We start from the raw sequence: 14,895 nt of genomic DNA on the forward strand, positions 1-14,895 counted from the left end.
TTCCCTTGGAATTACTTTTTTGTTGTTGCTGTTAAATAATAATAATTATTAATATTATTAATATTAATAATAATAATAATAATAATAATAATAATAATAATAATAATAATAATAATAATAATAATAAAACAGAAGAAGTGCCATCCTGAATTTTTTAATTACAAAAAGTGAAAAACAGCAGTTCTTATTTTCCACTGTTCTATTTTTTTCATTCCTTCTCTTTCAGTTTCCTTCCTTTTTATAGAAATCTCTCCACTTCAGATTCTAAATCATCTTTTCCATGGCAATCTCAGTGGAAAGCTTTATACACACTTGCACAGGTGGAATCCAAGAAGACAAGGGACAAGGAGCTGTCTGCATCTCCCAACTCTGTTAATGCTGGCAGATTTTAACCCTGGAGGGCTTGGACTGAACCCCACCAACATTTAAGCAGAACAGGAAAGCAGTACCTGCCAGCATTGCTGCTAGCCTCAGCAGAGGGAGTGGAGCAGCTCTTCTCCTGGGGGAACAAATCTCCAAACTACTCAAAATTGAAAAACACATATTTTGCTATGGCTTATTTATGTATCCTCATCACAAAGCAGCTTGGAAAACATGTTGTTTTTGTCTGGTAATCACAGCTCCACTGGATTATCAGAGAAAGTAAGCCAGACCCTTTAAATGTCAAACTTGTTCTACTACCCTCCTGCATTTTAATAAAGTCACAGTTTAAGAAGGACTAATTAGTATGTTATGAAAAAGCACAAATCCAAAGACGATATTTGATGCATTTCTGTCCTGGAACCTGAAATTAATTACTGTGCTGAAGTTTGGACAGGTGCATTAAAAATAGGCTTGATTAACCTGTTTGCTTGGGAATTCTTTAGAGGCCACAAGTAATACTATTTTTTTTGTTTGTTTGTTTTTTGATTGACATTTTGCTTTTTCTTAAGTACACTGTAATTTTGTTCTAAGTAAAAAAGAAATATACAGCATGTTTTATTTAAAATCTTTGAAGTATTTTTTAATTCTTTTCTCTTCATAACACCTCTCTTGTTCTGCAAGCCCTTTTATAACATGGAAATCAAAAACAGTATAGATATAAGAGCATTCATAATGCATCATTTATGTAATATGTTTAATTAATGTGAACAGATTCATCATTTTATTCTGGTTATCAAGATGGTTTAAGCAACATCAGATTTCTGAAAAGTGTGAAATCGGTGCCAGGTCCGGCACAGCTCTGTCACAAACTTACTTCAGATACTTGATTTCATCCAAAGTTACACTCCATGTTTATTTTCATGCATGCATGCTGGCTTATACATACACGTTACAAAGATGAAGTCATGATTTACTACAAGAGCATAAACATAATTCTCGAAAAAATTATTTGGAAAAGAAAACAGGTACTTTAAAAAGGAAAACAGCATTGCCAGAGTTTCTAATGAAGCAAGTGCAGTTGAATTGAACAATTTTCTATTTCATCCCATCCCAATAACCTGTCCTGGTCTTCTGAAATATTCACAGAAGAATAAGTATTGTTTTTCATGGTCAAAATAAATCACCATTAATGGCATATGATTTTATGGCAGTTCCTAATATTTTCCCTCTGCAATTGCCTATTTGACTTGTGCTTGGCTTCAGCTTATTATTGCCCTCAGTGTTATCAGAAGGACATGTTAAAGAGGAACAAAAAAGGCCGTTAGGATTAGCATTAATCGTAGCAACAGTGTTTTTATTTTTAGAATAAACAGAGAAAATATTTTTGGTGGAAAATATACTATCTACCACTATGTCTGAACAGCCTGAGATCGTATTTATCCAAATCACCATTAGATATGAAACCACATTTATTAAAGAGATTTCACAGGCAGCTCATGATAATCCTGTCCTGACTCTCTCCACAGCTGGATTCCCAAGCAGCCGTGCAGCAGGAAAGTATCTTTTGTAGAGATTATCTGGCAGCAACAAAATGATGTTTAACTCACAGCAAGATGTTCAGATGTTTCAATGCGCTGACTGCAGCAAACACCAAGGAATGACAACCTTCCTCATCCCTTTGCCTCACAATTTTGTCCTTTTAACTTTCAACACTTTAATGTAAGCCCAGTTGTAACCTTACTGGCAAGTGGCACTAGCCACCCACCAGGGCTTTGTTCAGCTGCCTGGGGCCATCCGCTCAGATGCGAATTGTAGTAACAGGATCAAGACAAAAAGGAAAGCAAAGTAAACATGAGGTGACTCTCTCTTTGCTTTAACCTTTTTTTTGTTTGTTTGTTTGAATTAAACCAAAAACATCCTCAGCCTCCCAAGAGAAAGTCCTACTTTCTCTTAAAACCCTTGAGTGTTGCTGAGCTTTTCTGCGCTGCAGTTCACAAGCCTTGAAACCCTTTGAAGACTCCTTTGCTTTACAAATATGAAAAATATTACATTAACATAAAGTTAATCTAGCTAAACTTTTTCAGTTACTTGTTCTAAATATGGTGTTAATGCAAAAGAGTCTTTCACTATTGCACTAGTAAGACATAACATGCAACAATACTTGTCAATTTTCACTCCAGCATCCCTTCCTAATTTTTAATGTACCCTACCCTTGAACACAGCTATTTGTTATTACAGGTGACGCTGCATAAGCATATGGTGAGTGGAGGCCCAGTGAGCTGGAACACCCAGCTTCAGCTGATATTGTGCGGAATTGTTTGGCTGTAGGAGCTCAGCAGTATATTTTGATAGGCTTGACTGTGCAGCTATAGATCTAGTTTGCTTCCCACTCAGATATTGTTCATGCTTCAGTTGTCATGCACAAAATTAGTGATAAGCAATATTAAGCACAGCACTCCGTATTGCAGTTCTGCCCAAGAGGGCTGATAATGGATCTCTTTATGCTTTTACAGGAAGCTGAGCAACTGCTTGCCTGGGAAGCAGAAACATAACTACTCGGAGCTTTATGTTAATGCAATGTCTGTCACATCCCTCTTGCACCTTCATCATGAGCTTTCAAAGTCTTGGTGGAAATATTAAAATGGAAGACCTTTGTGCTAGTACCATTTCAGTGAGGAAGCTATGATGCAGAAATAACTAGTAAGGACATTTCAGCAGTTTGCCATGCATTAAAAAATGCATGATCTTCAGAACATGACCACAGATAGCAATTAGAATATATTTATAATATGTCCACGAGTAAACGGTTTCTTACTTGACTATTGCAGACCATATAAATAACCTCTAAGCCCCATGTGCTACAAAGCCCACGTATCTCTTAATTTTATGCAGGCTCAGTCCATTAAGAAGAGTAAGAATTGCATACAGTTAACCCATCTTTTACAGTAAATGGTTTAGAACACTGCGCAAGAGCCTATCCCCTTCTCCCATTCTGTTAGAAGTAGGTTTTCCTATAAAATTCTTAACGAGCTATCTCCCATACTGTTCAAATACATTCGTTGTAGGCTAGGTGTTCTTTCCCTTTCAAGTTGAATTAATGTGGTCTGACATTTTCTTTAAAACAGTACAGGTTTTAGTCATCCCCCAAACTGTCCTGTGTGCTGCTGGTGCCACCCTATGACCATTGCTACACATGCCTTTTGCCCATAACCAGGTTGCTCTTTTGCTATTTCCAGACGATTCAAAAGCACATCAGTAAAACACCAAATGAAAAGAGTGTATCCAAGGAACTGCAACAAGACACGGACCTCATTTGTCCCTTAGGCAATACAAGTATACAAAATAATTGCAAGGTTCACCAAAAGCCACAGCAGGAGAGAAGTTTTCTTGAGCAATGTCCTTCAATCTTGCATCTTTGACTTGTACTTTTAGGACAAGTATTCCAAAGCTTCAAGTATGTTTTGCTGTCATTCCTCAGTATTTCACTCTCTAGCTCCAGACTTGATGGAGCTAAAGATGTTTAGTTTGAGGGATTTGCTTTCAGCTCTAAAATAACTGGACTTTTCAAATAAAAAGAAGGAGGAAAACTCAGATAAGTTTCAGATAAACTGAAAATAAGAATCCACAAGAGAACCATGCTATTTTTATCACTATTGTGTAGATATATATAAAAATATATTTAAATAAAGAGGATATCCTATGAAGATTGCTAAGGTGAAAGAATATTTGTTACCTATACCTCTGCCTAGAGTTTGATCTGGAAAACCATTTACCACTGTGCCAAAGGAGCTCATTTTCCAAACTCTACTCTCATCAAAATGATAGCATTGAATGGAAGCATTTCCATTGGTTGCTTTACACTAGAACACATCTGCCCAGTTGCAAATGAATGTAGAACAATAATTAGTTCCATGTGTACTTCTTTCTGACCAGCAAATTACAAACTTTTGATTTCACTAGGGATGTTGAAAGAGCTTCAACAGGTGCAAGTATGTTGACTTATCATATATGAAGATCCAGTTTCTGCTACAAAATGAAAACTCTCTACATCATTCAAGTGTACTCTGTAAGTCTCATAATAATATTCTGAGTCATCTGACCGATAAACTTCATTAATTTAGCTTCATTGTTCCATTTAATCTTAATGATTGCCTGGAATTCTCAGAAGACATTTTGTTTGGCATCAAGAGAACAGAATACTCTAATGAATGCCAGTTGTCTGTGTGGTTGGTCATCCTGTTTCAGAGCCTCAGAAACCCATGTCAGGTCCGCTGAAGAATCATGAATTCCTGTACGAGGGAAAAACAAACAAAAAGTTAACACATTGGACTTAGTTTGACTTTTTATTGATAATCTCCCTGTTTTAGATAAGACTGTTATAGGTGGTCTATCAGTACAATATCTTTAAGTAAAGAACCAGTAGTACAAAATGAACTACTAGGCAAGGTCACAACAGCTTAATAAAAAAGGCAGTGAAAACATTGTTGAAAGGATCGATATTATTTGCACAATTGCTTTCTTTATTCTTTAGCCACCTTATTAGCAAGCATCCATCCTCTAATTATCATCTGGATTGTCACTGGTATCCCAGTGAGGGAACTGCACGGTCGCTTATCTGAAACCCATACCACAATTGTGAGAAACTCAGCAACACTGGGGACATGTAGTCTATTGCTTTGTAAAGGCCTCTCAGGTTCCTTAAAAAGATTTTAATGGGATCCAACAAGAACAACTTTGATTATTCCATGCTGTTTCAAAGATGCAGCAACCAAACCACAGAGACCATGAATTTGAAAGGCATCAGGGAAATCTAGAGGGGAAGCAGAACTTGCTAAGATTCTTAAGAAAGATTTATATATCATATGACTGGCTACATTTCAGCTGTCATTTCTAGGAACATCAGTTAGAGATATTATTACTATCTATACAGAGCTCCATGTGTATTACAATATCTGTGTAGACATTAAAGGCTGCAATGAAAATAGATAGAAAGAAGCGAAGTGAAGTAGGAGGGAAGGGATGGCAGTTTCATGTATATAATCAACTGGTTGCTTAGACTCAATTTGAATACCTTGAATTTACATTTAGAGGTTTCAGTTTACTTCACCTCAGCTAACAAATTAATTAGCTTTGCTCATGAATTTCTACATACTGTTCTTGGGAATTTTATATATACATATATATGTTTGGATATGAGTTATGATATTCTGAAGCAAACTTTATTTTTGCTTTAAAAAAAATATTAATTTATGGTGAACTGGTTACAAATAAAATTCTAGAGTTGATCCTGGGGACCTTCCAGGAGCCCTGCTATCCCAAATTCCCTACTGTTGGTACAGTCGTTTGTTCAGAACTTCTCAAGACCCAAGTTTTTATTCTCCCTCAGAGAAACAATCATATACATTATTGAAGATGCCATTGCAGAAATTTACATTATTTTGTTTCCACACTGCTTAGTGGCATTGAAAAATAACATTATATACACATTATAAATATCCATCTTGAAGAGGTATTAAAGATTCAAAGAGTTTAACTAAATTACCACATGCAAGTGATTATAAATTAATAACCACGAAGAAAGTTGAAATTCAGAAGTTCTCAACAGGTAATTTAAGAGTCTAAAAAGCTCTTCCACAAAACACTGAAATAATACACAGTCTCTTATGGCACTATCTTATCTCATTTTTTTCCAAGTGCTGGCACATGATTTTTATTCAATTAATACATTCAGAAAATTTCAGAGAATTACTTCTCTGCAATCCTAGTTTTGATGCTTTAATCATTCAGCTCTTTTGTGAGCTGTCACAACTCAAAGCCACTCCTTACTTAGTTTATATTGGACCTCTGAAAATGAGGAAACTGCTTACTGAACTATAAGTATTTGGCGCAGTCTCCCTTGAAGTAGTTAACTTCTGCTTCTCTCAGCAATTGCATGTGTTGGGGTTTGGTGCAGTTTGCATTTTGCCTTCAATGTGCCAGCACCTTGTGAGGCAGAAATCAAGCAATCACAAAAACAGAATTTCCTAATGATGCCTATTGAGAAAGTTGCAGCTAGAACCCAGCAACTGTAACCTTTTCATTGTTTGTTTTTGGCAAGGGTGTGGGAATGACACAAAGGGCAGCACCCTTGTTGCATCCTCCTCTCACCCTCCAAGGACAGATCTGGTTTTCATCTGAGTCCCCCTTTTACAATTGAGGTGAGCAAGAAATAAAGCTTTTAGTAAGAGCATTTTTGATTTTGACATAGTTCTCACTCACTGTACACAAAAGCAAACATGAGAACTGAATACGGTGTTTGCATGGGAGCATTATCTCATGTTCTTGTGTGTATATATATACATGTATATATGTTCAAAAACAGTGTGCATTGCAATAAAAGTAGCAGTGTCTGTTGCATCTAACTGATGACTTTCCACTCATTGTGCTTTAAAGCACACAGCAAACCCCACGTGTTGCTCACAGGATAGTGCCCAGCATCCCTTACAGCAGTTAGCATTTCTTTCTTGGTGACTAGGATGCACTTTTCTTATTATAGCAGCTTTCAAATTCAAATATAGTTTTAGTTGGTTTCAAGCAGAACATCCTTGGTGGGCAGGGCATTCACACCCAGATTTTAAAATGCAGTGAGAATTTAGCAGCACATAATCCATTGATTTTAGCAGGTGATTGGGTGTTTGCAATCAATTCTGACAAAACTTGGTACCTGGATACACACAGCATTTCAGCAGTAGGACTGTTGTAGCTCTATCAGTCCAAGACACAAGCAAGGCAAGGTTCAAAAGGAGAAGTCACTGATATTATTAGCCCAAGAGACTTGACAGGGGAGGGAATAATCTTTTAGGTACACAAGATATTCTTTAGGTCTCTTCCTCAGATACTGATTTCAAAATGTAAAAGCAGCCTTGTGTGAACCTCATTTCCAACCACAACAGTTAGCTAAGTAAAATGTGTGGCCTTCTCTCAACAAACTCCACTTTGCAAGTTGTTTTCAGCTTTAAAAATGTGATCTCTCTTTTCTGCAGTGCCAAGATATTAACATGGGACAGATCATTGGTCCACATGCTGCCTAGTAAATTATGCTAAAGCAACTGGATTAATCTCTTCTGGTAACATTCTTTGTCCATGATGCCTGGTTACCCTGAAGCCTGTGTGCTGAAAACATCAACCAAAGCATTACTGCACTGTACTTCTGTGATTCACTTGCTGTAAATACAAAGACTGTGCACAAGGCACAAAACCATAAGTAATTGCCATAAGTAATGGCAATCTAATCTGGTTTTATTCCACTCTGTCGTATTAGCAGGAATGATCAATGGTGATTAGGAAATAACAAATGGAATGTAGATTTCTTATGAATGAATAAAAATACATAGCCATTAAATTAATACACCCATTTCATTAGTCTTTTCTAGTCATCACAGAAAATTAAATCTTTAGTTCCAAAAATATAAAAAACGTGCTTTTCCAGCTATATCAACATGCTTTGAAATATCTTTAATTGAAAGCAACTGATAGAATATAATCCAGCATTTATCTTGGTGGTGTAGGTGACACAAGGCACATAGCAAATGTTTTAACAAATATTTAAAGACAGACTTGAAAAGTCTGTGGGAGTAATTGTCAGTTTGTCAGCTGAATCACTTGATCCTTTGGAAAAGGTTTTTATCACTATATTAGATGACTCCCAATGTCAGTGCAGGACAATTTATAGGATAAATGCACCTCAGTGTCACTGCATTCTGTTAATGAATATTAAAATATTATTTGGGGGCTTGTTTTACAAAATTGTTATTGTTCATATACTGATGAGCATGCTATTAAATGACATACCCATTGAAAACCGGCATTTCTATCATAAAAAGTACCAATATCTCTTTTTGCAATTCTGCCTTCTTTCCCATACATAACAAAATGTAGTCTATTTGTATTGACTTTGTCATATAAGAAAATATTTATATATATAGCATAACAAAATCTTAATCCTACATGAGAATTGCTATTTAGCTTAATGGGATTGTCTGATTGGAACAGCAGGTGGAACTGGACCCTTTGTGCTCAGCATTTACACAACAGGTATTGCACCAGCACGTCATCAAAAAGCAGGCAATATGAATAGCATTTCTAGTTATTGTAAATCAATCCAGCACCCTGGTATCTTTAAAATGTTTGCATACTCTTGAAAGAGTAAGATGTTCTGCTTACATTTAAGAGACTGAAATATATAAGTCCTCAAAAAGAAGCGTAACACTGTCCATTTTTGAATACAAAAATAATTATGGATATTGTTAGAATTCTTCGGTTTAGCTGAGCAGAAATGTAAAGATTTACTGGATCAATTAAAATACAATGAACTTTACTCCTTGCAAAACTATTTTGATTCATGTATCTGTCTGCAAGAAGAAAATGTGTGTGAGACTGACTTGCACAGATTTCTGTAGGAGATACCATGTCTTGTATTTTCTGTAGGAGGGAAGCAGTTGGAAGATGAGCACGAAAAATGTGAATCATCTTACGACTACTATCTATATAAGACTTCATCCTCATAGGAAATAAAATTACCTGACAATTTAACCAGTAGCGTGGGTTTATGACAACTTTGCATAAAGCTTGTTTGAAGAGCATTCTTATTTTTAAAGCTGTATAAGAACGCTTTTTCTAAATTTATTCTAAGCACTGATCTGAACAGAATTCCAACTGAAGAATTAATGACAAAAAAGGTAAAAATCTGTCTTTGCAGTGAATAAAATCAGAGCTATAGACTGAAACAAATAAAACTCTAGAAAAGTTGCCATCTGTTTCTGACTTACAGTTAGGTCACTGTTCCTACAGTCAGCACATACGATTTCATTTTTCCCCCCGCCTTCCTGCTTTAAAGTCCCTGTGATCTGATTTTAAGTCCCTAAATTAATCATTCCTTTCCCAGACTCTTTGGGTGATGCCCAAACTGATGAATAAAAAGCTTTTCTATACCTTCCCATTTTTAAACAATTAGGGAAAAACAATGGAAGTTTTGCCAGAAGCTTTGCTGGGTCTTCTACTGCTGAACTCCACTTCAGTGTCAGGGGTGTTACCTTCCTCCTTCCCTCCTCACAAGCCTTGGTGAAGCCAAGCAGGAACAAGCTCATTCCATGGTGCTCTCAAGCACTCATTCAGCCTAGAGAATCAGGGCAATGCTACTGAGCTCTTATCTCTACCAGGTGGACTCCAAAGACTTTACTGCCACTTCCCATTTCATACACAGTTATGTGCTATCTTTACAGGATCCAGTGTGTAGCTTCACTAGGAAGGCTTTCAGTTCTTGCAAGTCATGATTATTTTCGGTATTGCATATTTATTTTAGCTATATATTTTTTAATCTCTCTTACCTTGGTTTTATGCAGTCTTCAATACATAAAGAACAGATAAACAAACAGAAACATTACAGAAAGAATAACTGTGCAAGCAATTGGATTTTGGTAGCAAAAACAACCATTAGTTTGCCTCCAGTGGCTAACAATGGGATTAGAGGCAATGTCTCAAATGCAGTTCACAATAGCTTCTGTCCAATGATTTTTAGATATATCAATTTCAATTGATATATCAATATCAATATCAATTAATTTCCCATGACTCGTCATTTACATTAAAGACAGAAATATTTTTTCCTTTTAATAGGGAAGTTGAATTTTTCAAACTGAAGAGTCCAAACCCTCTTGATAAACGTGCTAAAACATTCTTCTAAAGAATATTAAATAATTTTTGAAAACAGGACTTGGTTCAAAATATATGTGTATTTAAATGAAAAGAAAGCCTGAAAAAATCTTGATTTGAGGACCCAGAATCCCAGTACTTTTGTCTTCACTCTCACTTGGAGTATTTCAATTAAGAAATCAGGAAAAAAAAAAAGTGTATACAAGTGTTACTCAACATGTTTAAGGTCCTCCTCACAGCTATAAATGTAATAAATACTTCAACAAGTAATTCCTATTTCTTTTAATCCTCTTGAATCAGAAGCTGTGTAACCAAAGCTTCTGATCAGAAAATATTTTCAATAATGTTCAAATCCCCACTTTGTCCTTGGGTTAGCAGAATACTAAAAAGCTTTTTTAGCCATTCATCTGAATTTCTGTTCATCAGTTCAGTTATGGACTTATGCTGACAACAGCAAAATCATTACATCTCTACCTAGTGTTGGTTCTGTAGTTGCAAACGTCAAATGAATATTGATTTTTGTCTTACAACTGGGAAAGGTTTAACTGACACAGCAATAGTAATTCACAGTAAAGAGTAGATAAATTTGGAGCTGGGAAACAAAGAGTTAACGCATCATCATTCTTAGTGCTGCTGGAAATGAAAACCGAAGAAGAGCTGAATAGGTAAGTGATTCACCAAATTCTTACTGGTGGATACATGGGTTAAAATCATTTGGGTGGCAACTGAAGTAATGCTCCAAGATCTTTTTGGAAAGTTCTCTTGTCTCAAAAGTAATCTGAAATGATACATGACAGGAGCAAGAGCAAATAAGAACTGGAAGTAGGTGGCAGACCAAATGAATGCAATTGTTTTGACTGATTATCTCCATCCCAAAACAAATGAAGTCACTCAAAATAGACATTTAACTGCAAGCTAGCAGGTTCTGCATAATGTTTTCCATACATTTTATTTTCTCTTGTTCCTGTGTCCTATAAACACTGGATATCCTGTATCCTATATACATAGGATAGTTTTAAGGTCCCCCAAATGATTGTTATATCAGAACTTCAGCTTTCATTTAAAAAAAGTTTTCATTCCTTCTGGTTGTGAAAGACTGCCTGAATTCTAGCATAACCCGTATCTAGAGCAAACTCCCCAAATACTTTGCTTGATTTTCAAGAGAAATTAGAAAAATCTCCTGAAGGATATTCCATTTATAAGTCAACACTACCTTTGTGTTTTCTACTTGGTGGAGACAGCCAATTAAATTAAAGGTAACATATTTGAAATAGTCTTTTTTAAGGCTTTCTTCTTTTACACAGGTCTACAATTAACATTCCCATCACACAGTATTAGGAGAAGTGCATTTCATGATTCATGAAAGAATTATACAATTATAGGAATAAGAGGACTGTTGTTGCTAGCAGGGGGGAAACTTAAAGAGTTTTCTCCAAAGGCCCATCCATATGACTTTATATTCCCAAATGCCTCTTCTTCAGGCTGTTCTCTAACCTTCTTTTCTCATCCTTTCAAACACACATAATATTACTTGACATGAAACTTTACAGTTGAGGACATTATTCTTAGATCACAGGAGAATCCACCCTTTCTCTAAGGAATAGTTCTGCTACTTAATCTAACAAGCCACGGGAAGTGGCACAGGAAGGTATTTAGGTGACTCATTTATCTTAAGTGTTGTCTAGTTAATCAGGGCTCTTGGGGTCAATTTCTAACTCAACAGCAGACTTTGTGGATCATTTTGAACAAGTGCAAAATTAGTAATGACTAGGTCTCTTGACAGGTGTTGAAAGGCTTTGTTAATTTAAACACAAAATGTGAGCTTACTGTTTAACAGAACTCTTCGCCACACTTGTAATGTAATTCTAAAAACCTTAAAATACTAGCTTCAACAATAATTGACTCTTTTTAAAATTTCCAATATAGGGCAAGTCAACTGTGCCTGGAATTAAGATGTTACAATAAATTTGAGCTGAACAGCATATATCCAGAAGGTAGGAGGTAGAATAGAATAGTTCAGTTGGAAGGTACATACAAATATCATTAAGTCCAACTGCCTGACCACCTCAGGGCTGACCAAAATTTAAAGCATATTATTTAGGGCATTGTCCAAATGCCTCTGAAGCACTGACAGGCAGGGGGAAGCCTGGTACAGTGTTTGACCACTCTCACAGTAAAGAAATCTTTCTTAATGTCCAGTCTGACCCTCCCTTGGCACAACTTTTTGCCAGTCCTGTGTGTCCAGCCATCAGTTACGAGGAAAAGTAGACTGACATCTCTCCTGCACTTCCCCTTCTCAGGAAGTTGCAGAGAGCAGTGAGGTCCTCTCTCAGCCTCCTTTCCTCCAGACTAGGCAACCCTGCTATCTTCAGCCTCTCCACACAGGACATTGGAGAGAGTCAACAGGATCTCCCAGTTTAATATCATCAGTGATTTTGCTAAGGATGCATTCAACTCCTGCATCCAGACCATTTAAAAAAAAAAAAAAAAAATTGAACAGAAGCAGCCCTAGAATAGGTACATCATGTGAATTTCTTAAGTGGCCCTGGTTGACAATGCTGCTAAGCATTGCCTTAAAAGGAAGGCAATGATCTCCAAGATCTCTGATCTCCAAGATTATGCACTGAATATTCAAAAAATGAAATTCAAGAAACCACTAACTAGAAGCAACCCCAAACTCTTATTTTCTCCCAACTAAAGACAACAATTGATCAAACTGGAGGCAGATTTATGGGAATGTTGCAGGCGGTAGAGATCCTCTGTGTATCAGACCTCAACAGACTTTTTGTGCAGCTCCTTGGGGATGCTTGTTCTTCTGTACCATCTGGTTAGGGCACCAGTGAGGAACTAAACAAGAACTGTTCTATCCTGAGACTTATCTAGTGCCTTAAAGGAGCACATGACAAGAAAAATCAGAAAGCTCATGTTGAAATTACAGGGAGAAAAGTGAAATATGGGTGGGTGGCAGAACATGGATACATATGCTTGAAAATACTGGTCTAAAAAGGAATCACAATTGTTAATGATGTGACATCACTATCCTAGAACAAAATATGTGAAGTGTACCCTGATGTCATAAAACAGAATTTACATTTAGTCACCTAAGCAGGTTTATTTTCAGAGTTACTGTGCAACTTCACTTCTCACTCCTATCAGTTGGATTTATAGGTACTGAGTCATCTAAATAAGGAAATTACATAATAAATTTTTATCACTTATTTTAAAACTCTAGGCTGATGTCTGAAGCTGAACAAATAAAATATAAGCAATATCTATGCAAAACTCCACTTTGCAAAAGTCTCTATCTTCTGCAAATTAGTTCCCCAGTACTCGTCTACAGCATTTCACAAATACTTCAGGGTACCAGAATGGAAGACATACTAAAAGTATGCAAATATTAGGATAATTAATAACAAAAATGCACTATGACCATGAAGTGTGCATGACTGAAGCCTTTTCCAACACTGAAACCACAGTTAGGGACTTGCACTGTCACAGCACCAAACTGACACTGAGCATACAGGTGGCTCTTCTGCACTGACATGTTTTAAATTTAAACATTGCTCTCTTCTGACTTTGTAGCACAAGACCTGCATCAGTGTAACTTACTGTTGTTTTTAATAGACTGACAGATCTCAAGCTTTTATATTAGTTTAATGCTCTGAAGCATAGCTTGGGGCTGTATCAGAGCTAATACATTTTCTTTTAACATGGGTACAGTGAACCCAGCTAGACAAACAGTCTTTGAGGTTTACAGCTTGTTTTGCTTTGCTCTGCATGGGAAATACAAGGGAGTAGGAAAAAGCAAGGAAGCTCTCTCACTCGTCTGTACAACACAAGAGGATCAGTACACAAAATGTTAAATTCAGTCATTTATATCCCTGCTCGGATTACACTGTCATACTGCCTATTCAAATACAGAACAGTGCTATGATTTTGATATTTGTAATCAAAGTATTTTGAAGATTTCAATGGCTACAAACAACTGCCCTATTACTGACTTCAGCAGGAGCCAGAGACCATCAACAGTTTCAACAGAGCCAGAGAGACCAGATGATAATACTTGACATAACAGCAATATCTTTTCCTAAGCAAAGATACTTGCCCATAAATGTACTCACAAGAATGACCCATGGGTTTCACTAGATCTAGTTTTCTGCTGATGCTATGGTAGGACCAACTTTTAGAACTTGGCCATCACTGTTCTCCAACAGCAGCACTGCTGAGAGCAGCCCCCACTGCCAGCTGCAGGGCCAGCAAGGAGCTGGAAGTGAATGAGAAATCTTTATTGTCTACTTACTGTTCCCTACAGACTGGCAAATAACTCAAACCCAGATGTTCCTAACAAAAATCTGTGATTTGAGATTTAGCTGTTGCTGTCCTAGGAAAGTGAAAAGTGTTCACTGGTCTCTGACAGTAGCAACACCTGAACACACAGACATTAATTGCAATTTGCTTGGAAAACAAAACAAAACAAAACAAAACAAAACAAAACAAAACAAAACAAAACAAAACATTATCTTCCTAGTAAAGAATGAAATTGAAATTACTAATCATTTTAATTTAAGGAACCAACTGCTCTGCTTGCAGAAAGACTGCATTACTGTAATTTCAAAGTTATCGGAAGGTCAGATGTGAGAATTCAAAGTGCAGTCTTACAGGTGTTCTTGCAGATGTTGAGAGAATGTTTCACTGTTCAAATTCTCTTGAAACCTACAAACAACATCAGCTTTGGGTACTACCTAGAATCCCAGAAACAACTAAATATCTTGTGTTCCCCCCACAGAGAAGACATCTCTTATCAAAAACACCAAAGCCTTGTTAAGGGAAAATGAAGCAAAA

The 14,895-nt window shown here is 36.5% G+C and overlaps 1 long non-coding RNA gene across 4 annotated transcripts in view; it reads right to left on the reverse strand.

Moving 5' to 3' along the window:
• Nucleotides 1-976: 976 nt before the first annotated feature.
• The window catches only part of LOC106017884 (uncharacterized), a 466,435-nt gene continuing 452,516 nt past the window's right edge, over nucleotides 977-14,895 (reverse strand). For all 4 annotated transcript variants that reach the window (XR_011811640.1, XR_001191627.5, XR_011811638.1 and 1 more), the window contains one exon: nucleotides 977-4,652. This is a non-coding gene — a long non-coding RNA (uncharacterized lncRNA). The remainder of the gene's footprint in view (nucleotides 4,653-14,895) is intronic.

This window comes from Anas platyrhynchos, chromosome 10 (assembly GCF_047663525.1).
Source record: "Anas platyrhynchos isolate ZD024472 breed Pekin duck chromosome 10, IASCAAS_PekinDuck_T2T, whole genome shotgun sequence".
Taxonomy (NCBI): domain Eukaryota; kingdom Metazoa; phylum Chordata; class Aves; order Anseriformes; family Anatidae; genus Anas; species Anas platyrhynchos.